We start from the raw sequence: 12,761 nt of genomic DNA on the forward strand, positions 1-12,761 counted from the left end.
TGATTTCTTACAGGTTCTCTGTGTCATCTTTCCTCTTACCTACATGTGGATGTAGCTTCGCAAACTCTGTTCTTAGCAGGCCTGAGTGTAAATGCGTCAGTTTTTATCTAGGTTATGCTGGATAACAAATAATCTCAAAAGCCTATCAATACATATTTAATTTTTACATTTTTTGAAGGCTTTGGGTCAACTACAGCCCTGCTAGACTTAGCTTGATTCCACATGTTTTCTTATTCTGCAACCCAGGCTGAAGAAAAAGCAACTACCGGGGGACATGTTTTCAGAGAGGTGGCCCAGGATAGGAGAACTCAGGCAAGCCATACAATCAAATTGAAAGCTTCCGTTCATGTGAGAGTAGAATCATGTTTGCTTGTATCACATTGGTTGGGATATGCCACATGGTAAAGCCTCAAGGAAAGGAGTCTGGGAAGCATGGCAGGGGTGAAGTGGGAACAAATCATTATGAACAGATAACATACAACAGTAAATGATATTGAGCTTGCCATTTTAAGAGGCCATCATTGAGGTGTCTGGGTGGTTCAGTAGGTTGAGCATCTGACTTCGGCTCAGGTCATCGTCTCATGGCTCAGTGGTTCAAGCCCTCACACTGGGCTCTGTGCTGACAGCTCAGAGCCTGGAGCCTGCTTTGGATTCTGTGTCTCCCTCTCTCTCTGCCCTTCCCCCACTTGCACTCTCTCTGTCTCTCAAAAATGAATAAACGTTAAAAAAAATTAAGAGGCCATCATCATCTGGCTACAACTGGTGTCATGATGAAAATTCTTGACTTCCAATTCATTTAGGATAGCCCAAACTGTGGATTGGTTTTCCTGGATCAGGTGTCCAATCTTGGGCCAACAACAGTGGCCAGGAAAAGGGGGTATGCTAGCATTATTACAAGGGAAAAATAAAAATGGTGGCCAGAGGTAAATTATGTAAGAGTGCATGAGAAAAGCATGCAAATTCACTACACTTATGTTAACTGAATGTTGACCTATTGCTTTTCTCCTTATTATTAACCTCATTATTCCCATCACCTTCACTTTTAACACCTCTCTACCATTGTTGCCACCACCATTATCAGCATCATCTTTATTGCCTTGATGGCTTTACCACTTCATCAGCATAATCACCTCCATCATCCTTATTCTTCTCTATGACTTAGTCATCTTTTATCATCTGTACCACTATCAGCATCACATTTAATCCAAACATTGTAAATTATGGTATTCTCTCCAAATCTATTTTTCCTCTTAACTACTGTGTAGAACACAGGAGTTTGAGAAGAAATTAAATTCTCCCCTCTCAGCTAAAGGAGTTTTAAGTGATTTCAGTAAGCCAACAAACAGGTTACCATGAGAATAGTTATTGTATATTATGATACTTATTGATTCAGGAAGAATAAGTGATGCAAGTCTGTCCAGTGAAAGTCAGGTTCATAACTCCGGGTCAGTCAGAAGGAAAAGATGACTCATCTCTTATTGGACATACATAAGGAAATATGTAGCCCAGGATATTGCAGGAAAGCACCTTGTGACTATAATGGGAACCACCCTTAGGATGAAAGCATGCTGAAGTTAGAAAGAGGAGACAGAAAAGCACTTGGTGTTTTTTCTTATTGACGCTGTTTCTCTATTGGATCAATCCTGACCTCAAGCTTGCCTTGTATATTTGATGCAGTAAATTTCCTTTCCTGTCTATGTCTGAATTTGTTTAACTACAAAACCCATCTAAAATTATATAATCAAACTAATGACCTTCACTAACTTCATCAAAACAAATATCACTAATTCCACAACTGCTACCATTTCAACGACTGCCTCTACAACAACTCTGGAGTCCTTAATTGGAGATCAAATTATAGATATGAAGGAAAGAAGTACAGAAACATGGTAGGGAGATATTTTCTGTTAATATTTTTGGCATTTTGAAAAAAAAAATCCTCCTATTTTTCCTGCATCTTTCATAACAGTTAAACTGTTAGTCTAAAAGCAATCTGGGATATGCATAATGCATTTTATGTTCCAAAACTAATAAAATGATTTTATATCTGAAAAAAATTCTAAAAAAATACTCAGTACTATGTATACAGGCAACAAAGTGGTGGGGGGGGAAGTACACTGGATGGGCTTCCTCCTCCTCCTCTTCCTCCTCCTCCTCCTCCTTCTTTTTAATGTTTTTATTTATTTTTGAGAGCGAGAGAGAGAGAGAGAGAGAGAGAGAGCAAGCATGAGTAGGGGGGGCAAGAGAGAGAGGAAGACACAGAATCCAAAGCAGGCTCCAGGCTCTGAGCTGTCAGGACAGCCAGACCTGGAGCTCAAACTCGTGAACTATGAGATCATGACCTGAGCCGAAGTCAGAGGCTTAACTGACTGAGCCACCCAGGTGCCCCAAGATGGGCTTCCTTCTTAACTATGACTGTGGAAGCCTACCTTTTAAGAGTTTCAGACCCTAATTTGCATGTGACCTTGGTTAAGTTCCTTTCCTTCTCTGCACTTTCATGTCTAAATTGATAGGGTTAGTCTAGGTTTTCACTAAGGAGCCTGAGATTCTAAGGTGGATTTTGTTTTTTTTGAGCAGTGGGGGAATTTATTTTAATGGACTTAGTATTTCTAGACAAGTCATGCGTCTTAGTTCAGTAGCTTATAAATTTATAAAAACAGAAGTAGAATCAGTCTCTTAGAGTCACACAGGACCACTGAGATCACCTAATCCAACTCCCTTACATTTGAGATAAGGAAACTAGGGGCCAGAAAGGTTAAGTGACTTACCCAAGGGCACCCAAGCAATTTTGTGGCCATGCCTTTCACCCACTCCTTATGACCTTAATTTTATCTGATTTTCTTGAGTTAATCCTGCCCTGACATCTCTTTTAAATTGAGAATTCCCCACTGGTAGGTTATTTTGTTTTTCTTCCTAACAGAGCAAATGAAACACAAGACCATAAGCTCTTCAAAAATGAGACTGTGACTTGATTATTTTTGCAGCCCTCTGTCCATGCAGCCTGACAATCAAGGCAAGTCGAATGAATGAACCTCAGTGAGAAATAAAGTAATTTCAAGCATTCCCCTGCTTCTTTAATGCTTTCTCTTAACTATTCCAGATGAGTTGGTTACTTGACTTTTTAACCTTTAAAGAATTCAGTTACAAACTCATTGAAGTTCTGAGACTGTATCCCAAATATTTAGATGTTCGGGAAAGACTAAGGAAGTCTCCTAAAATCATCTGCATTTGTATACCACTGGCTCACTTTACCTGTCTCAAACTTGCCTTCCACTTCTGACACACCTACCAGGTAATCATTGATAATGGACATAAATGGTTATTTGATTGTTTCACTGTAAAATTTAGTTCTGCCAATTAATAATCTATGAGCCTTCTTTGTCTAAAGCAAGGAGGGGACATGTCCTCCATGATTTTTGCTGACCTCCAGAAGCTGAGAATCCAAAGGGAGATTTTATTTCGCAATTACAAGGGGTAATGCAAATAGGGCCAATTGAAAGTGGCTCCCTGGAGTCCTTCCTTTGGACTGAGATAGATCTGTGATGAAGGTTGTCAGTTTATTCTGCTTTGAGTGACCTGCAGGGGTCACAGTAGGATCACACATTCTCCTTAAGAAAATAATTTTCTGAGAAACCATACTTCAGGATCTCTGCAGGGAGCTAGAGACCCATCTCCTGCTCAGTCTCCTCTCTGAAACTAACAGACCAAGCTGAATATGGATGAGTCTGCAACTCTGTGACCTTTTTTTGCCTCTTCTCCCCTTTCAGATATGAGCAAGTACATGGCTGCAGAACGTGAGTCTCCCAGACTGCCCTTCCCAGAGGCTAGCACGTCAGGACAGCAGCTGTGGCTTCATGGATTGAAGGTCAGAAGACCTGAGTTCAAGCCCTGGTCCTGCCACTTCCTGGTTGAATCACTTTGTCACTCAGTGTCTGTTTTATTCATCTCTTAGGCGGGATAATGCCTACTTAGTGCGGTGAGTGTGACTGTTGTAAATGACACAGGTGAAATGTTTGGTTCGTGGTTGGTGCTCAATAAATAGTATCTGCCATTGTTATAATTTTAACAGCTACTTGGTTGTGAGAAAATATTGCTTAAGACTATTAAATTCAGGAACAGCATTTGCCTAACTTTAGGATACATAGAAATGTCACTTGGGGAGCTTATTAAAACACAGATTCTAGACATTAGCCCCAGAGAGTTAGATTCAGTAGGAGTGCGTCTGAGAATCTACATTTTTAACATGAGCTCCAGGTGATTCTGATGCAGGTGGTTCATGATCCACACTTTGAGTAAAATGTTGTGAAGAGGAAAATGAGCAGCAAGCAGGCTTAGCAAATATTTGTTGATGCATTGATTGACTCATTGGGGATGCTAGCTCTCACCTGTACAGGAGCCTGAAAGTAAGCATCATTTTATCCCTGTAGTAATCAAGAAATCTCTCCGTATGTCTAATTGCATCCTTGCCTGCAATAACCTAAGCCTGTTCCTCTTAGTAAAAATGAGAACAAGTGATCAGCGGTCCCATCATAAAAACTCCTTAGATATTTGCAGAGAGCAATCATGTCATCCACTAGTTATCTTATGTTTTCACAAGACATCTCTTTTATTTGCTATAATTTTAAGTCCCTACTAAGACTCAATAAATGATCTTGAATGAATCAAGTCCTGATAAAACAGGAGTAAGGACCAAAGAATATCAGAAGTCAATGGGACTTTGGAGATTTTTGAACATAAATTCCTCATTTGACAGATGAACAAATTAAGACCTAGAGGTCACATCACACATTGGTGGCAGGATAGAGATTTAGACCATTGGTTTCCTGCATTCACATGGCACACATTCTAATTCATTTCATACCAATGAAAATCTACCCTTTCCAAGGCAATGTGCTGGGCACCGTCAGGAACAGGTGATGGTGGACCATAAGGCAAGCTGAGGGCAAAGCACAAGCTAGCAACAGCCCCCTGCCCCCAGGTGGGATCTGTGTGATATTCCTCAAGCACTTCTGGCTGCCCAAGAACAAAGGAAAGGGCAGAAAACAAATGGTAAACTGATAAGGGTCTCCATCAGTTTATAAATATCTTAATACAATTACAAAACGAAGAGCAATCTTACCAATAGCCTAAAGTCCAGGAACTCCCTACTGTCTTAATGCTTTACTAGAGGGAAAAACAACCTTAGTTTGACAATAGTTAGGCCCCATCACAGGGAAATGTGTTGACCTAAAAACAACAACAACAACAACAGTGCCTGCATTAAAGAAGAACACAGTCCGGTGGAGGAAGCATAAAGCCAACAGACAAGTGACAAATGACCTAAGGACCGTGAAGTAGGCATTCTTCTCCCTATTTTACCAAGGTGGACATAGAAGACCAGAACAGGTGAGTAACTTGCCGTGGATCTAATAGTAGCTGAAAGAGCCTGCACATGATCTTTTAATTCATTCAGTAAACACATATTTATGGTAGGCTTACATACTATATGCCAGTCCTATGCTAGGCCTTTGTTATGTAATGATGAATGGGACCTCCACCACACCTGTGTAATAAGTCAAACACGGAGCATAGTAAGTCAAATCCTAGAGCCTATGGTCTAGAGATCTTCTGCTCTCTCTCTCTCTTTAAGTAAAGACCAATTGACTTGCAGTCATCCTGGGAATTCCAAAAGGAAAAATAAAACAAAGATTCTTTCTTACCTAACAAAGGTAAAGACATAAGCCATGTTAAGTCAAATCAATCTTTCCCTACTCTGGGGAAGTCTAACTGCTTAAGGACCCCCAAAGATGGATGGCCCATCGTGAGGCTGTAATTACATTTGCCACAATTATGTTCCCAGCAGTCAAATGCTGGGGCAATGAGGGAAGGAAACACATCCTGGTTGCCCCCACCCACGTTAAATGTTGAATTATCTTACAGTTGATAGTTCCCTAGATTCCTCGACCTTTAAATGCCGAACGCTACATGCCTTTTGAATTTTAATCAATTTATTTTTTTCAACTGGAAATGTCAGACTTCTGTATAGAATTACTTGGTGCTGCTGATGTGACAAAGACTCAAAGTTCAGTGTCTGAAGTCATGGAATTGCAGAGGAACCAGCATGCATCAAGAGACATAATTTGCAGGCAGCCAAATAAGGAAGTGAGAGAACATGTATTTTTCATTAGCTTTCATTTAGAGGTTCTGGGACCTGAATTTCTTTTGTCTCCTATCCTCCAGCACGAATAAAACTAGTTGGGATGGCTAATGACTTGGACCATGTCACTAAGAAAGCTGAAGATGGAATGTGATTTCTTAGTTATAAAGTGCCTCCTGGGTGTCCGGAGATATAATATCACTTAATCCTCACCCAAACTCTATGATGAAAACATTATGATTCCTTTTTTATAGAAGAGGAAACTGAGGCTCGAGGAAACTTGCTAGTTACTGCCGAGCTTGTAAGTGACAGAACACAGTTCAAACTGTGAAGTGCTGAACTCCAAAATGCATGCTCTTGCCATGCCGCTAACTTCTCTGATGTGAGTCACTGTTCCTTTACCTATTTCTTAGGAGAGTCAGTCTTCAGATGCACTTACACAATACACAACTGGCTGCTTCCTGTCACTGAGTTTCCATCTGCTCCAGGCTTCACTGACCCAGAGCCTTGACATTGGTCTAGTTTTGTATTCAGATAAATAACTTCTACAGTATTTGTCTTCTATGGAAAAAAAAATCATGTCTAGCACGTTCTCCACCATATGGTACCCAGTTTGACCACTAGGAAAGATGCATGGCACATAGTAGATGCTCAAACATATTTGTTGAATTCTTCTCTGCTGGTAGTTGTCTCTCTCTGTGTCTGTTTCTCTCTCCCTCTCTCTCCCTTTCTCCCTCTTCCCTCAACATGTGTCCCAGCATTTATCTCTAGGTTAAGAAAATGCCAAGCCAATCTTAGAAATTCAGTGGGTCTCCCCCCTTCACTGAGCCATTACCGTTTCCCCGGCTGGCTAAATAAAGCTAACATTTAAGTCACAGAACAGGCCCCGAGGTAATAATGGAGAAGTAGGACTTCACTAATCACTGACTAGTTTCACCTTTTAAGAAAAGGCTGTTTGACCAGGTCCATAATTCCGCAGCCCTCTACCCCTCCCAAATGCCTACTTTCCATCTAGAGAACTCTCTGCACAGCAGGCTTTGCAGACTGTAAATTCCTGGGCAGGAGTGGACTTGTCCCGGGCTGTCACTGCACCCGGCTCTATCTCCCCACACAGGGAAGTGCTAAAAGCTTATTTAAACAGCTAACACCAGACAGGCTCAGTACCCTTAGCTGACTTTTCCATCAACTGATCCCCTGAGGCAAGGAAACTGCCAATGCCTCAACCTCTCCTTCTAGCTTCATCTGTTGTCACTTACTTTATGTCTTCTACTCCATGGGTTGAACTCAAATGCACACAGTGGCCGAGCAGATGATATAAATGTGTATCTCTGGAAAGAAAAGTAGAGTAGACACTGCTTATGAAAGAGGCAGATATTTGTTTCTGCAGAGTGTATCCAGGGGGAAAGATGGCCATGTACTACTACAAATTCCAAACTTTCAAAAGGATTCTGATATATATGTGAAATCAGTCAATCTTAAATACTGCTCCAAATGTCCTAAAATTAGGTACGTGGCTATGGAAACCTCTCTTCTTTTGTTCTACAATTTTCTATGATCTGCTGTTTTCTGACCCTTGGATTTTCTTCATGCTGCTTCCCATGCCTAGAATTCTTGTCCCTCTGACCTATCTATGCATACTCTTGAGATGCCACCTCCTCTGTGAAGGATCTCTCATCTGTAGCTGACCTTTCTCTCCTCTGAGTTCCCATGACATGTCCTGTGGACTTCGCTCAAATGTGATACTTTCTGGACGTTAAGCTCTTTGGGTCTTATTCAAATTTCCATTCTCCTTACCCCATATCATCTACCTCAAGGACTAACACTCAATAAATATCTGTTGAAAGAAAAATGGAATAAATGAATGAATGAGCAAATAAAAAGACAGTGTGGTGTGATAGAAAAAACATGAATCTTAGAAAAAGACTTTGGTCTTTGGGTTTCAATTTTAGATCTGCTTCTTATTAACTTTGTCATCTTGGAGACTGTACTCTTGTTGCCCGAAAAGAAAGACAAAGATATCTACACTGCAAGGTTGATGTGATGATTAAAGAAAAGAAGGTTCAGAGCCTACGCTCTCATTACTCCTACTGCAGTGTTTTTCAAACATTGCTGCTCGTAAGAATCCCTGAGCCATTTGCTGTTAACCATCCTGATTCAGGGTCCACCCAAAGCATACTGAATCAATTTCTCTAGGGGAGGAACCTAGAGATATATATTCTTATAATCAGGAAAGCTTGGAAAATAAAGCACACTCATTATTACATTTTCTATGTTTCCAATAGCAGCCTTCCAACGTCTCAAAGTACTTCACCCTGTTGGGGTCACCTTTACTATGAATATATTTCATATATGAATGAATATATATATATATATTTTTAAAGTAGGATCCACACCCAACATGGGGCTTGAATTCACAACCCTGGGATCAAGAGTCAGATGCTCTACTAACAGAGCCATACAGGCGCCCCACGAATATTTAAATAAAAATGGAATGAGTCCTCACTTTTTTCCCCACAGTCTGATTATGAGGCAGTTTTCCAAGTAAAAGCAGTCATTGAGGTTTTTTCTGTAAGTCTTCCTTTGAAAGCTATTAAAAATTTATTTCCTGATTCCTTAGGATCCCATTAAAATGTTAGCACCATAAAGGCAGGGATTTTGTCTGAATTGCTATATCCCATGAGCTTAGAACAGTGCCTGAAACATGGATGTTAAATAAATATTTTCTATGTTTGAGTCAGATAACTTCATTCACAGCACATGTGCTCCAAGAATAGACTCATATGTTGAATATCAAATGGTTTTTCTATCTGACCTCTCAATCTCAAATAGCGCCTGGAGTAGAGCCATGCAAAAGTCACTTCAAGTCCCAGCTCAAAACTTCAACAGCTGAAATTTCAGCAGGATAGTTGATGGTTCTATCATTATCTGTTTATCCTCCCATTAGTCACTTTACGGCCTGTGTGTCCAAGCACATGCCTTCATGATGTATAGGACCAAGGGATGGATAAGAAAGATGGAATACAAGTATTAGTATGGCCATTCACTGTGGCAGGCCCCAGAAATGTGTCTGATGACAAACAAGTAAGGAATCCTGAATTTTTCTTTGTTAAATCACAATGGAAAAAAGTTGAAGTAGAGGTGACTTATTTAATCAATCAGTATTTTATATTGCTAAATAAAAACCACCAACAACTATAAACTGGGAAATAAGAAGTATATTGTGTTGAATATATACTTTTGCTCACACAATTCAAGGGAGCAATAGTATGACAACCCTCTGATTAAATCAGGGGTTATATGTCATTTTATAATTTATCAAAAAGAATTAAGTATACGGTGAAATGAAAATTCCCTTTGCCAAAAGAGAAGGAGGCAAGATGAGGATTAGCTAGGGGGTGGCCAAGAACCAAAAAGCCATAAATAAATAATCAAAAACAAATAAATAGATTAATACATAAATAAATAACAAGCACACGTATTTCAGGATCAGGAAATACTGAAGATGTAGCTGAAGGATATCATGGGGAAAGATAATTTAAGATTTCATAGTCACTTGAAAAAAAAAGACCTTTAGCTAAATTTTCTTGTTCCACTCTGACTTCTCTGGTAGAATGATTTTTGTTTTGCTTTTTCAATCCTTCATTTTAATAGAATTATATACTCGTGCCCTTTTTCTATGTGGTGTTGAAGTGCCTATAGGTAGAATAGGTGGTGTAGACATCCCACTCAACCCCAGCCCCATCCACTTTAGGCTTGGCCATCTGGCTTACTTTGGCCAATGATATGTTAACAGATATGCCATGAACAGAGGCTTTAAATGTTCTTGCTCTATTTGTCTCAGTCCCTTATGCCTTTATCGTTCTCCATGAGAAGATGATGCCCTGGAAAGCTTCTGGGACCATAATGCAGCTTATGACATGAATGACACACAACCTGAGGCAGAGTGTCCCCATCTCTGTGGGCAACTCATAAACTAGTGCGTGAAAGATTCAGGATGGTAAATGATTTTGCTATAAAACTACCAAGATTTTATGCAACATTATCGCTGTAATACTTGGCTACTGTATCTCCAAACACCTGTTATTCCTGATGAGAACTACATATTGTTCAAGGTGATGTTCACTTCACACGAAGTGCTCTAGCCTGTTGCATGCACAGAACTTGGACTATAGGAAGAGAAGTGATTTACAGTATCAGTGGTAGAACCTCATGTAGTTGCTTGTGACAGACTGGGTGGCACAGATACAGAGACCAGCCATGAACTCTAAACCTTAATGACACCCGTTTTTACCTTAAACACTAACTGTAAATGCAAGTAGGACCATGTGGCATTATGCTCAATTATGGAAGAAACCTTTATTGGTAAGAAAAGGTAGATTATACCACAGTGATAAATCCAAAATCTCAGTGGTTTAGCAAAAACCCAGGTGTATTTCTCACTCATGTAAACTCCAGCTGACTCTCCAGACCAAATATTCTGCAAATAGTGACTCAGTGATACAGGCTGGTGGAGGCTCCACCATACTACGTCTGGTCATCTGGAACTCATGGCCTTCATGGACAATGAGGCAGGTAAAGGAATGCAAAATGGGCTGTGGCCATTAAATATTTCATCTCAGACATAATGCATAGCACTTCCACTCACAACCCATTGGCCAAAACTAGACACATGGTCCTAGCCAAATAACTACAAGGCAGTAAGGAAATGTAACATTATTCTGTGCCTGGAAGGAGAAAGGAACCAGATATGTATAAACACTGGAACTGTCGACCACAAAATCATATTGTTCTATTTGATTAAGTGGAAAAGGTATTCAGTGGGTTGTCGGTATGCTAATAATAATTACTATGTCAAATACAACACATGACAAACTTTAGCTGATTGATATGCGAATAGATTTTTAAAAAGTACCCTGGAATATAAGTAGTGACTACATATTTAAACTGAGACCTGTATTCACATGAAAGAATATTCACTAAGAGTTCACTGGTACTCTAAGTGGTGGAAGCCTCCAAGAAATTACTGTCTATACCTCAGTCTGGGGTAATGAACCTGTCTGATATAATTGGAATCCCTCACAGAGGAGGGCACAACCTTTTGAGTCCTTTTGGGAGTAGAACTGTAAAGGATATGAGGTAGAAGGAAGGAGCATTTTAAGTCTCCCTGTGGACCTACATTGCTCTGGGGTAGATAAAACATCCCCAAATTGCTCTGAAGCTATCCAAGCATTAAAAATTCCATGCAAGAGAGAGCAGTGTTGAACTAAAATAAGACACCATGTAGACATGCAGGATTCCTGAGGGAAGCAACCAACTCAGCTTGAGAGGTCACGGTTGGCAGGAGGGGGGGGTTGGTTGATCATGGGAATTTGTAGCCATGGCTCACAATGCATGATCCACGCAATGTTCACCTACCATATAATGATCTAGACTCTCCAATAAGACATCAGTGCCCAAAGTACTGAAATTGTGAATTGGACAAAATAACCACAGGGATAATAAAACTACTTTATAGGCTTAGAAAAATAGAAAGTAGTGTTTCAAAATGAGTCATGCTATACAATTTGTAGGTCCACACAGGAAGAAAAATTGGCAATAGTTACGGAGTTAATAAGAGAGAACTAGATGAAAACCATGCCCTCATGTCTTGGGTAGGCTTTTATTTATAAGATCTCTGTTGGGTATAAGAAGTAAGATCTGCCTGGGAAGCAATGTTGTCTAGACACAACTCCCAGAAGTATCATTTTACTTTTGTTCTTCCAAGCAATTGTGTTAAATTTGTAACTACCCACGCATCCACACTTCCTGAGTGTATGCTGCCGGGTCACAAGGTGCCATTTTTCCAGCTCAGATCAGGGTTCTAGGGACCTCTGGTCATTGCAGCTTCTGTAATACTAGCTGGTTTTGCTCTAAGGAACAGTAGACCCCATAGATGACTATTCCTGAAATGGTGAGAAAATATGAGGTGATTCTAATAATGGATGGGGAAACTGTGTTTCCATGTAAATAATGTGATGCATACTTCTGAAAATGCTCTTGGGAGGGCCCTGCCTTTAAGGTTATGGGATACCTAACTGTTAGCCTTTCTTTCTTGGTTGAGGGCAAATGATGTACCTCAGAAGGAGTCTACAATGTCTGGCTCAAATGTTTTAAGGTGCATGGCTATCATTCTCGAAGACAACATTTTGAAGTGAATTAGAACTTACTTCATTTGTAGCATAAAGTTGAAAATGTAGGAACCCAACCTTACACACTACACTACACTACACATATACTCACACACACACACACACACACACACACACACACACATATGCATGCACAAACACGGGTTGTTTTAGTGACCCTCTGGTTCCAGAAAACAGGAGCTTCTTTAATTTACCATAGATTCTGGGCAAGTACAAGGATTTCTACACCTTGAAGAATATATCATTAAGCTTCTTTCAATTAAGAAGGAACATTAAATGATAAAAGGTATCATAGACTCTTAGAAAATCTTTCCTTTAAAGCCTAGTCATTTTGGCCATTGTCATGATTATAATCATTCAAGAACGGACTCAATACATTGTTACATAGAGACACTGAACACAAGGTGTGAGCTCTTCAAGTCTGAAGGGAGAGTTTG

General features: G+C 40.0%; 1 long non-coding RNA gene across 2 annotated transcripts in view; it reads right to left on the minus strand.

The window, feature by feature from the left end:
- Positions 1–12,761, minus strand: part of LOC123381807 — a 466,019-nt gene that overhangs the window by 13,474 nt on the left and 439,784 nt on the right. Inside the window, exon 6 of one of the 2 annotated variants that reach the window (XR_006589250.1) lies at positions 7,393–7,464. The exons of the other annotated variant lie outside the window; for it this stretch is intronic. This is a non-coding gene — a long non-coding RNA (uncharacterized LOC123381807). The remainder of the gene's footprint in view (positions 1–7,392; positions 7,465–12,761) is intronic. 2 annotated transcript variants of the gene reach the window in all.

Source organism: Felis catus, chromosome D4 (genome assembly GCF_018350175.1).
Source record: "Felis catus isolate Fca126 chromosome D4, F.catus_Fca126_mat1.0, whole genome shotgun sequence".
Taxonomy (NCBI): domain Eukaryota; kingdom Metazoa; phylum Chordata; class Mammalia; order Carnivora; family Felidae; genus Felis; species Felis catus.